At 41.1% G+C, this 12,500-nt stretch overlaps 1 protein-coding gene across 13 annotated transcripts in view; it reads right to left on the bottom strand.

Annotated features, from left to right (window-relative positions):
• plcb4b (phospholipase C, beta 4b) overlaps positions 1 to 12,500 on the bottom strand; it is a 103,967-nt gene that overhangs the window by 90,886 nt on the left and 581 nt on the right. For 6 of the 13 annotated variants that reach the window (XR_014200163.1, XR_014200164.1, XM_082147127.1 and 3 more), the window contains exons 2-3: positions 9,089 to 9,133; positions 622 to 673 (exon numbers count right to left, since the gene is read on the bottom strand). The gene's annotated coding sequence lies outside the window, so the exon portion shown is untranslated. Of the gene's footprint in view, positions 1 to 621; positions 674 to 9,088; positions 9,134 to 11,130; positions 11,242 to 11,364; positions 11,494 to 12,500 lie in introns of those variants that run through there. The other 7 variants (XM_082147134.1, XM_082147135.1, XM_082147130.1 and 4 more) reach the window with 6 other exon arrangements.

Genomic DNA, 12,500 nt, shown 5'->3' with positions numbered 1-12,500 from the left:
ACCCCTGCGATCTTACCCATAAACCCCCTGCGCTGCAGCCGGTGCTGTTTACCCATAAACCCCTGCAATCTTACCCATAAACCCCTGCGCAGCAGCCGGTGCTGTTTACCCATAAACCCCTGCGCTGCGGCCGGTGCCGACTACCCTTAAACCCCTGCGTTTATGGGTAAGCGTTCCTGTGGCTTTCCAAAAGAGGAAAAAACGCACTGTGAAAAGAGACTATAATAAAGCGTCATCTTGGTTATTGCGTATTTTCAATCCAATTTTGTTATAAAACATTGTGTTGATCACACAACGAGTCAAGGAGGAGAATCACTTCCGGTTCACTGATCACACTGTCAAGCGCACTGCATTGTGGGATACGGTGTTAAATGTTTCCTGCACATCTACGGCTGCTGTGACACAGGCGTCCCTACACACTGAGCACTCGACTCACGCACACCATCACAAAACTCATTTATTCTCATTTATTCAACATTTTAAATTAAATATCCTCTTTTACGGCGCTGCCGTCTGATTGGCCGATCACCCACACTCCTGACGGAGACAGAAGACAGACCCAGCTAATGAAGTCTGACGAGCTCGTTACAGTCGGGTTTAATCAGTTAAACTCAGTCTTACCAGGCCGAGGCTGAAGAAGAGCAGGCAAACGGATGAGGACAGCGCTCACTTTCTGCAAAACAGGAACACACACGCAGACGGAGTGAGAAACATCTGGTATCATGTCAGAAATAAAGATATTCTGCATTTTAAATTACCATAATTTTGTGTAATTTATCAAAAATAATTTGCTCAATCACACGGTTCCATGATGTTTGCTGTGACACTGCAACATTCAGAGCTAAAACTCATTAGCATATGCCCGCCCACACCTGTTCAGTGTGAGCTACACCAATCACACCAGAGCTCATTTACATAAAACAGACAGAGAGACATAAATAACGGCGAACTCTACATATAAATATGTGCTATAATGTACGACAGGCTTTACAGTAAAACATTCAGGAGTCGAAGCCAATCGACTCCGTATTATCAATCTGTCCGAGATTAAAATAAAGCGTTATAAAACACGAATGATCCGGTTAAATCTCCTGATAAAGCCTGTGTTCTGCTCGCTCAGTCTGGCAGATCAACACAACAAGTGACGCTTATTTTTAGACTTTAAGCGGGAGTTATTTCAGGTAACATCAGGCGAGGCGACAAATATTCTCTTGATTAAAGCATCTGATAATCCCAGAGCGTCGATCCGTTCATAAACCTCACCGGAAACATGGATGCTTTCCCAGAAGATTCCAGACCATTATTGATCAGCGCTTGCATAAATCTATGTAAATAAAGCGATGCTGAGACCTTCATCATCTGTCAATCACGGGATACAAGATCATCAGGAGGATCATATATATTTTAATATATATTATACTCATTTATAATTATATCTAATATAATCAAGCATTCTCACGAGAGAAACACAACTGGACTGACTGGAGACACACTCTCCGTATCAGAGGTCAAAGGTCGTGTGTCCAGTCTAACTCTACAGTATTTCAGCACTGAATGGTGGGATGTAGTCTAACGAGACTGATGAAACACGGGCCGCTTGTGATCTTCACGAACCATCGAGAACAAACAACGATCTAAAACCCAGTGGGTTCTCCTGAGGGTTCCTCCATTCTGTCCTGATGGAGTTTCGGTTCCTTCACTGTCGCCTTTGGCTTTTGGCTAACTTAGTCGGGGACATTTAATATTCAACAATATTATTGATCTCCTGCATTGACAGCATTATATGAGAACTGAACTGAGCTGGACGATGACATCACACTTTTCTCCAGAGCTGCTATATATATGAATGAACTAAATTAATAACTTTTTTACAGCAGAAATGAAGCATCACTGAACTTACTGAAGCTGGACTGTGACGCTATTCTCTTCTGGAAACAAACTTTATTTTCCTGTTATCTCTGTAAAGCTGCTCTGAAACACTGTGTGTTGTAAAGCGCTGTATAAATAAAGCTGACTCGACTTAAAGCCTGAACACACACACAGACTGTGTTTCTATGAGGTGTAGTATGTGTACTATTCACTCGCCTGATCTCCTGACGCTGGTCATGTGACCCGCCCGAGGCTGCTGGGATGCGATCACATGACCAGCGTCCTCGGCTGACACGGGTAATAATAGCGTTCAGAAGTCACGTTCTGAGTTATAGCACAAAGGTGGAAGGTTTAATTGGCAGTGTGGATTGTGCCGTGACTGAGATTAGAAAGAGCAGGAATAGCTCAACTCTATTTATATCCGTCGTCCAGGAACCGCTCGCAGGAGCAGTGCATGATGGGAGATCTGAGGTCGGATCACACATTCATTAGTGTCATTAATGTCAATCATTTGTTAACAAACAAGTATTCATTGCTTCAACAAGCTCATTGTTTCTGCATTAAATCATTACACTGTTTAAATGAATACACTTTTAGCTAACTGTGATTTTGTATATGTACATTTCTGAAATACATAACTTAGTTTCCTCTGATAACAGATCACTGTAAACTAATGAAATGATGTGTACTGAGAAAAGCGCTATACAAATAAATGAGAATTGAATTAACAGTAAAAGTGTGACTGAAACTCTCCATTCCTCTCATCACTGATTCAGCTGGAAATATTTAACGTTACATTTTTAAGAAAATGTATCGCAACTAATGCTGTAAACTATACCTGGCCAGTTAATTACTGTAATAATATTATAATTATAATAATAACTGCCGTTTATTTTCACACATTATAAAATGAGCATATAAACTATTTAAATTAAACCCAAGGCAGTTTCAAATTATACTCTTTCAATATATATAAATGAACTAAATTAATAACTTTTTTACAACACAAATGAACCATAGCTGAACTTACTTAAGCTGGACTGTGACGCTATTCTCTTCTGGAAACAAACTTTGTTGCATTATTTTCCTGTAATCTCTGTAAAGCTGCTCTGAAACACTCTGGGCCCTATCTCGCACCCAGCGCAATTGACTTTGTACAGCGACGCATGTATCATTCCTATTTCTCACCCGCACACAGCGGACTTTTCCCTCCACAGACGCACGTCGGTAAACTAGCAAATGCATTTGCGCTCCCGGGGCGGTTCAGCGAAAAGAGGAGGCGTGTTCCGGCGCAAACGTATTTAGCAGGTTTAGAAAACAATTCCGCCATTTGCGCATGTTATTCAGACGCTATTTTAAGGGCGCATGCTTGGCCATAATGTAGCGTGAGCACAACACACACATACTTTGCTTCTCTCATCTACACACAGATGCAGCAGTTTTCATTTTAAGAAAACCATACATTATTACAAGGAAAAATATTACCGCACGAGGGAAATCATTGTTGTGTCCATGAAGATGTGAAAAATAGGCATAAATCTAGCTTACACATTTACCCAAATTATCATACGCCTGTTTAACTGAAGCTAATTTGGGTGTGTTTCTCCATCCCCAATGTCACTTCTCTGTGTTTTACGGCCCTGACGAGAACGTCGGTCTCCTCGGCTGTGAACCGCTCCTGGCGTGCGTCTGGCAAATCCGCCGTTATAATAGCAAACCGCCATGGAACAAGCGCGCCTGCTCTTAAAGGGAATGTGAGATGTCGCTCTGATTGGTTTATTTCACGTTACGCCCAAACCACACCTATGAGTAATGAAGCTACTTCAGACCAACACATTTTAGATTTGCGTCGCAAGAGTAATTTATCCCGCCGGTATAATAGCAACAGCGCCCGAGATCCGCCCACAAAGTTACTTGCGTTTCGCGTTTGATACTTGCGTTTCAGTTCGTTAAAATAGGGCCCTCTGTGTTGTTAAAAGCTCTGTATAAATAAAGCTGACTCGACTAATGCTATAATTATGTTTCTACTCCAATTCATTGTTGTGACAAACATTTAAACTGTGGGAGTCATAAAAACTTATAATTCAAACACACATTAAACACTGAAGAGCAGATCTAGTCAAATATAATGAACATGTGATCTAGTGCATGTGTGTCTCAGAAGAGTGTCTTCTTCTGTAGAGTTTGTTCACTGAAAGGCTTTTCTGAGGTAAATGTGACGTTACGTGACATCATTGTTCTCCCGCTGTGTTAGTGACGGCTGAAACACTGACTGACGGATTACATGAGACATGATTGAGTTCAGGAAGTTGTTCTGAGTCTTTCAATATTCCTTCTGATGTTCATTGATGTTTATTTGCTGCTATAACTAGTAGTAAAGAGGAAGAGATGATCGGTTCATCCGTCACACACATTAAACACACACACACACACACACATATTTACTGATGAAACTCACAGGATTTGAAACTGAGACTTTGTTTCATATCAAAAGTATCATAGATTACTGTGATGATTGGATGGCAGGAGCTACAGATGTTTAGTGAAGTTTTCTTCTCACGTCGACTGGAAACAGCACTGAATAAATCCATCATGGATAAGAATCAATATCAGCTCATTAAAAAGAGAATTGATTAAAATCATCAGATCTATATTCTCCCCAGCGTTTCTAATCTCGGAACGACAGCAGACGAACATGAATGTCTTCATCTCTCAGCTCGAATTACAGGAGAATCAGTGAAAGTTAATGAACTGATGACATCGTCAGCCGTATCTGATGGTCACGTCGTAAAGATCGCATGTACGAGTTGAACGCACATGAATGCCTCCACAGTGTTGTAAACGCGCGTGTGAAGCTCGGGAGTTTACGAGTCAGTGAGAAACACCACAATACTCACAGGTTTAGCAGTGAAATTATCAGGCTTTTCTACTTACAGCGCAGATGATAACCCGCACACAATGTGGCATTATAATATAACAATATAATATCTAACGATAAAGTTTGCAGTGGCTTCATAAATTAATTAAAACGTAAAAAACCAAAGCATACCTGATGCACATTTCACTGTCCTTCATTTTCTAGAGTTTAAAGGGCTCCTATTGTGGATTTTTGAGAATGGCCTTTCATGAAGTGTGTAACAGCTAGGGTTAGGGTTAGTTAGGGTTAGGGTTAGGGTGCGTAACAGCTAGGGTTAGGGTGTGTAACACAGTTCTGAGTGAATGACAACATCCTGCAAAGGGTTAAATCTGGAAGTGCACCGTATATAAAGTTATTGTCTTTCAAAAGTAAGAGTCGACTCTGAGTGAATGAAATTAATCGTTTTTCAAACGCATCCTAAGCCGCTTCGTTGTGACGTGAAGACGAAACATTAGCATATTGCCCGCCCACTTATTGCGCACGCAGACACCAGGGAAAACTCGAACCTCAAACCAGCAGCTGATCCCTGTGGACACTGGAGAGCATCATGTCCAGGAGACGCTGTGCTCTATAATGTGAAGGTAAAGCCAGTGTTTTCACTGCCCAAGGACAAGCATGTGAAGAATCAGAGGTTAAAGTTCATCTTTACCATGGTATCACAGCAGGATAATCCTAAACTATTGCTGTGTTGCCTTTATTTCACTGACGACTGCTTCTCAAATCTCGGAGTTCAATGCAGGATTCGCAAACTCTTGCTCTTGAAAGATGGGGTTCAAAATACTTAGTTTTGAGTTGTATATTGTGTAGGTCTCCTGCTAACGGGCTAACTCACGTTATCACTGTCTTACTGAAATACTTCTGCTGATCAGCTGTGGGCCACGATTACCTTTAACTGTGTCTATTAATGCAGATCGTCTGTCGTTCTCACTACTTTGAGGAAAGATTAAGCATGAAGCAAGATCTGTTTTACCAACGTTTATGTTACATCAGTCATTCACGCTAGAGCTCGGCTAATGTATATTGTATACATGCACTGTTATTGATAGTTTCCACGTGTTCACCGCAATATATTACAAAAATACTAAGTAAATAAATTAGTCAAATAATCGGTTGATGGACATGCACTTGTTAATGCTGATGCTGAGGAATTACAGCTGCAACATCTCATAATGTTCCTCAGACTGAGTAGAGTAGAGTATAGAACCTGATGGAGGTTCGGGTTCACTGAGAAACACTGAGTCCCGCTCGAGTCATCCTGATGGAGGTTCGGGTTCACTGAGAAACACTGAGTCCTGCTGGAGTCGTCCTGATGGAGGTTCGGGTTCACTGAGAAACACAGAGTCCTGCTGGAGTCGTCCTGATGGAGGTTCGGGTTCACTGAGAAACACTGAGTCCTGCTGGAGTCGTCCTGATGGAGGTTCGGGTTCACTGAGAAACACTGAGTCCTGCTGGAGTCGTCCTGATGGAGGTTCGGGTTCACTGAGAAACACTGAGTCCTGCTCGAGTCGTCCTGATGGAGGTTCGGGCTCACTGAGAAACACTGAGTCCTGCTCGAGTCGTCCTGATGGAGGTTCGGGTTCACTGAGAAACACTGAGTCCTGCTCGAGTCGTCCTGATGGAGGTTCGGGTTCACTGAGAAACACTGAGTCCTGCTCGAGTCGTCCTGATGGAGGTTCGGGTTCACTGAGAAACAATGAGTCCTGCTGGAGTCGTCCTGATGGAGGTTCGGGTTCACTGAGAAACACTGAGTCCTGCTGGAGTCGTCCTGATGGAGTTTCGGGTTCACTGAGAAACACTGAGTCCTGCTCGAGTCGTCCTGATGGAGGTTCGGGGTCACTGAGAAACACTGAGTCCTGCTCGAGTCGTCCTGATGGAGGTTCGGGGTCACTGAGAAACACTGAGTCCTGCTCGAGTCGTCCTGATGGAGGTTCGGGTTCACTGAGAAACACTGAGTCCTGCTCGAGTCGTCCTGATGGAGGTTCAGGTTCACTTAGAAACACTGAGTCCTGCTCGAGTCGTCCTGATGGAGGTTCGGGTTCACTGAGAAACACTGAGTCCTGCTGGAGTCGTCCTGATGGAGTTTCGGGTTCACTGAGAAACACTGAGTCCTGCTGGAGTCGTCCTGATGGAGGTTCGGGTTCACTGAGAAACACTGAGTCCTGCTGGAGTCGTCCTGATGGAGGTTCGGGTTCACTGAGAAACACTGAGTCCTGCTCGAGTCGTCCTGATGGAGGTTCAGGTTCACTGAGAAACACTGAGTCCTGCTCGAGTCGTCCTGATGGAGGTTCGGGTTCACTGAGAAACACTGAGTCCTGCTGGAGTCGTCCTGATGGAGGTTCGGGTTCACTGAGAAACACTGAGTCCTGCTCGAGTCGTCCTGATGGAGGTTCGGGTTGAATGAATTCTTCCAGTGTTTCGTCATCTCACTCGTGCTCGCATTGATATGGTCAAATCTACGTCATTGTTCGTTACTGTGTTTAGTTTACGGTGTAGGAAGCCTCAGGACAGCTGACGTTGTTTTGGCAACGGCGATTTTGTTTTCGACGCGCTGTATGCGGTAAACCAATTACAACAGACTGAGCTGTCTGGCCAATCAGAGCAGAGTATATCGCGGAAAGTCGTTTGAGAGTCATTGAAAATGTGGTGATGTGCAAATGTATATTATGAGAAAATGAAACAGTTTTTTGACCTTTGATGGATGTAAACCTGTTGTAGGAGACTCCACGACAACATCAGGAAACTTTAAAATAGCATAACAGGGGCCCTTTATGAACCTCGCAGTGTTTCTGTGTAATGATGAGGAGAAAGAACACCGCCATCTCCCTCCGCATGAGCAACAACTGGCTTCAACATCACAGAACGAGCTCGATGCGATGGGTTACACGTAGGGCTGAACGATTAATTGCATTTGCGATAATATCGCGATGTGATGAAATGCGATTTTTTAAACCGCAAAGCTGCGATTATAGTCTGGTCACGTGACACGCGAGAGTAAACCTGTCTGTATTGCAGATGAAGCATCAACGTGGCACGCGACACATATAGACCTGGCTACAGGAAATAACAGTTTATGTTTAATTTATGTGATATTGTGTTATAGATTCTCTCCAACGATTCTGTATTGTATATGTCTGAGCTTAGTTTTAAACACAGACGTGTACGACGCGCGTGCTTTATAAACAACCATATTCTGCTTGCTTCTAATTCCTCTGTCTCTCTCTCTCTCACACACACACACGACACCATTTGAACCTTACGAGAAATAATCTTTAATAAAGTTCGGAAAAGTTGAAGCGAGTTACAAGGACATTCGCGGGCTTCATTGCGCAAGATATGAGATACGCGCGGTCTGCGTGATGTTACTTCAGTAGTGCGCGCTCGCCCGCCGGTATTTTACTTACAAATGTTCTACGAAGGCATCATATGTCTTGGAGTGCAGTTGGCTTATTAAAAATATGAAAATCACCGACAGAAGGTGCTTTCAATTTCAAATACTCACGTGCGCTTTGCGAAGAGCGTTTGAGCATGCGGCTGTGAGCGAGTCTACGTGGTTAAATGTAGGCTACGTTTGCATCTCAAAATGCTTTTATGACACGAATTTACCAGTAATGTGACACAGTTATTAAACAAACAGGACAAACCACATCTTATAATTTCAAAAGAGATGAACACGTTCAGACAGCCTACTTAAATACTGAAAGCACTCTTTGTTTATTGCTTGTAATATTTTTTTCCCTCTTTGTTATTTGTTTTGAAGCTATATTTGTTAAAATTATTAACATGTAATTGTATTAATTTAGTTTTTTAATGTGTAATTATTATAAGTAGGCCTACTTATAATTATGTAATTAAATATTTTAAGTTTTATTAATAAGATCAATTAAATAAAATAAAAAATGTATCGGCTCATGAGGTGCCTAAGATTCCCTTCTCTATTTTACAATGATTTATTGCTTGTTTTTGTTGAATAATAGAAAAGATAAAGAACTTAAAAAAAATCGCATATTAAATCGCAATCGCAATATTGGTAAAAAAAATCGCAATTAGATTATTTTCCAAAATCGTCCAGCCCTAGTTACACGTGTACGGGCAGTTTAAGGGACATTCTTAAAATAGTTGAACTACGACCCTACTGGCTAAACCAACACACTACAGCAACACTGTGTCGTGTGTGTGTGTGTGTGTGTGTGTGTGTGTGTGTGTGTGTGTGTGTGTGTGTGTGTGTGTGTGTGTGTGTGTGTGTGTGTGTGTGTGTGTGTGTGTGAAAACACACGGAAGAGGGAAGAATCGAGCACAACTCACCAGCGGTGTGGAAAGTGATTTAAGGAGCGAGCGACATCTCGGTCCCTGTGAAGACAAACACACAGAGCACACAATGAAACAGAAGCACAGGAGTGTGTGTGTGTGTGTGTGTGTGTGTGTGTGTGTGTGTGTGTGTGTGTGTGTGTGTGTGTGTGTGTGTGTGTGTGTGTGTGTGACTGCAGAAAACAGTGCAATGAAAGCAAACATCAACAACAACAGCCAGAAGCCTGTGACTCATTGTGTTTGCATCTGCCTAATTAAAAAATAATAGTGCATCTTTCTTTCCTACAGCACACACACACACCAGAACAACAACACGATACGGGAAAGATGAGGGAAAGCACATCATTCTCCCTCGACTGTTGAAACGGCCGACAGGAGCATCAGCCCCATATTACGGATTCTGACAGCGATCTGTAAATCTGCATTAATACATGCTCTTCGCGGTCACCACGAGTCTGATCAGTGTCAACGACCTGACGGCAATATTTCTGTGCAAAAGTGCAACATTTCCTTTTAAAATGATTTGATTAATTCAGGACATTTGCCCATAAACATATTTAGTTTTAATTCATGTTCAGAACATTTAAATAACAGACATTATTTGGCACAACCGTCCGCAGTCTCCGCAAAAATGAACAGACTAAAAAAACTATTTAAAATGGTGTTTTGATAAGAAGAAATTCTAAATAAAATCATAATTTTATGTTTGAAACGTTTCATATTTGATAAGGATAGTTGTGGAGCTGTTGAGAAGATGATGTCAGGAGGCACACCTGTAAACATGGCTCTTCTATGGTGAATGATCACAGATCTCTATAGTATAGTAGGCTGGGACACTTCCATGTCAGCTGGTGCAACCAGTGTAAAACTTCTTATATTTAAAACTCTAAGTCAAACTTTCAAGCGCAGACGAAAGCTAATGCAGGCATCCAAATATAATCATCCTGCTCAGTGTGAGATTAGCTGCAAGTCAGGTTACAACTGCAACGAATGCAATACAAAACGTTATTTAAGCTAAATAAATCATACTAAGCTAAGATTGTCTATTATTATTCTATTTTTTAATTATTGTTCTAAATGTTGTTTACACTTTCAATTATGGTCATGATAACTCTTTATATTAGGTGTCTTTAACTAATCAAAGAAATGGTTCGGTACGATGTACTTGTTCAAGTTGTTTTGCTGCTATTGAGGTGCAACACAGGACCGGTTAGGGTTAGGGGTTAGGGGTTAACGGTTAGGGAAGGTCAACAGTGTAATTATAGATGTCACTACAGAAAATAACAGATGTAATTTTGTATATTTTTTTTACAATTCAGGCATTTTGTAAATATAAGTACAATGTGAAGCATGTACACAATAAGTGCAAAAGTACACAAATTGTATAATATTATTAAATGTTAGTACATGGTAGTTAAAGAGACTACTGATGAGAACTAAAGCGTTAAATATGATGAGAACTAAAGCATTAAATATGATGAGAACTAAAGTGTTAAATATGACGAAATATGACGAGAACTAAAGCGTTAAATATGACGAGAACTAAAGCGTTAAATATGACGAGAACTAAAGCGTTAAATATGATGAGAACTAACCCTATTTTTTATATGTAATTGAAATGAAAAAGAAATCCATTATTCAGAATATTTCCTGTCATTAATATTGTCATGTGGTACAACCATGTAAATTCTTGACTTAAACCAACAAATAAAACGTCAAAGTGAATAAATGGCTGAAACCTAGATTGTGAATATTTAATGTATTGAATGCATTTACTGGAATAATTATTTTTACACTTTAAAAGTAAAATCTGATGCTAAAGATACTAAACACCCGGCCACTAGAATGCAATAATTATAAATGAATATAAACAAAATACACAACCACTAAATATTAATAATAATGTGTTAGACACTCTACGGGTTACTTTGCTAAGATTTCACAATAAAATTAGGAATGTTATTTAACAATTGAAACACATTTTTCCTGCTGAAAATATGCATTACATCAATTTTGAAAATGTCTATTTTTAAAAAGACCTTTTTTGAAGCTTTATTTGTCATTAACCCGTATGGATAATTGTGGCAGAAAACAGTGTTTAGAGCCGGATCTGCTCAGTCACACACACTAACCCTGCGCTGATGATCACACTGTAGAGAAAGAAGTACGAGTGACTCAATCAACTATCACACAATAACAACAGCACAACCTGGCAGCTGAGTGCGCATGAGTCCTAATAACCCGAAAGCTGTCGGAATAACACGCGTACTAACCTGAGGAGAATCTCCAAACACCGCAGGGTTACACTCGACGAGCCACAGATCTGAGCATACACACACTGTTCCTGCGCGAGAAAACCGTCAGGAGGAACACGGCTCACACACACACACCTCTGTTTATGACTGAACACACACACACACACACACACACACACACACACACACACACACACACACACACACACACACACACACACACACACACACACTCACGTGAACAGGTGTGACGCGCTCAGACTCTGACAGAAAACACACACACACACACACACACACACACACACACACGTCTTTAGATCCAGTGTCCTTTACTTCACTGATGTCTTACAGAGAGAGATATAGAGATATAGTGTAGCAGTTAGAGCATCGGCCGGCACCAGAAACTAGTTTGTTTTCCAGTAAAAGTCAATAATTCCTCGTGTGGATCTGGATCTGGGTTTGGATCTGGATCTGAGTTTCACTGCCTGTGATCCTGTGATCATTTTTACATCATTGGTAATATTTCTATATCTACAACATTTACATTTATAGGACGATGCAAGGCTATAATTATAAATGTCAAATTGTGTCTGTAAATCTAAAGTAAGGCACAAAAGCTTCTTTTTTTGTTTTGATTTTGCATCTTGAATAAAGTGTATTTAGAAAACACAAAATTACACTGATATCAGATGCATCTAGTTTTAGTGTCCCAGATATTAACATGAATCGTTATAGAGACACTTTGTTCTTTTTTTACAGTTGTTGGAGACAAAGCCTCTGAAAATGAATTAATGGAAAAATAGGCAATGACTCTAACAGAAGTTAATTTCTGACACTGTTACAGTTACTGAATCATACGTGCCAGATCTTATCTCTCTCTCTCTCTCACACACACACACACACACACACACACACACACACACACACACACACACGATGCTCTTGCGTCCTGCAGTAACGCACATCTCTCTCTCACACACACACACACACACACACACGATGCTCTTGCGTCCTGCAGTAACGCACATCTCTCTCTCTCTCTCACACACACACACACACACACACACACACTTGACGGGCCTCGCATGCATTAGATCCCATAGATTTCATTCAGCAGGCATTACGTAATTCTGAGTATTAGTTGTGAGGATCCA

The sequence above is a fragment of the Leuciscus leuciscus genome, assembly GCF_965113295.1.
Source record: "Leuciscus leuciscus genome assembly, chromosome: 19".
NCBI lineage: Eukaryota > Metazoa > Chordata > Actinopteri > Cypriniformes > Leuciscidae > Leuciscus > Leuciscus leuciscus.
The sequence above is the reverse complement of the archived record's forward strand: the minus strand, read 5'-3'. Positions and strand labels throughout refer to the sequence as shown.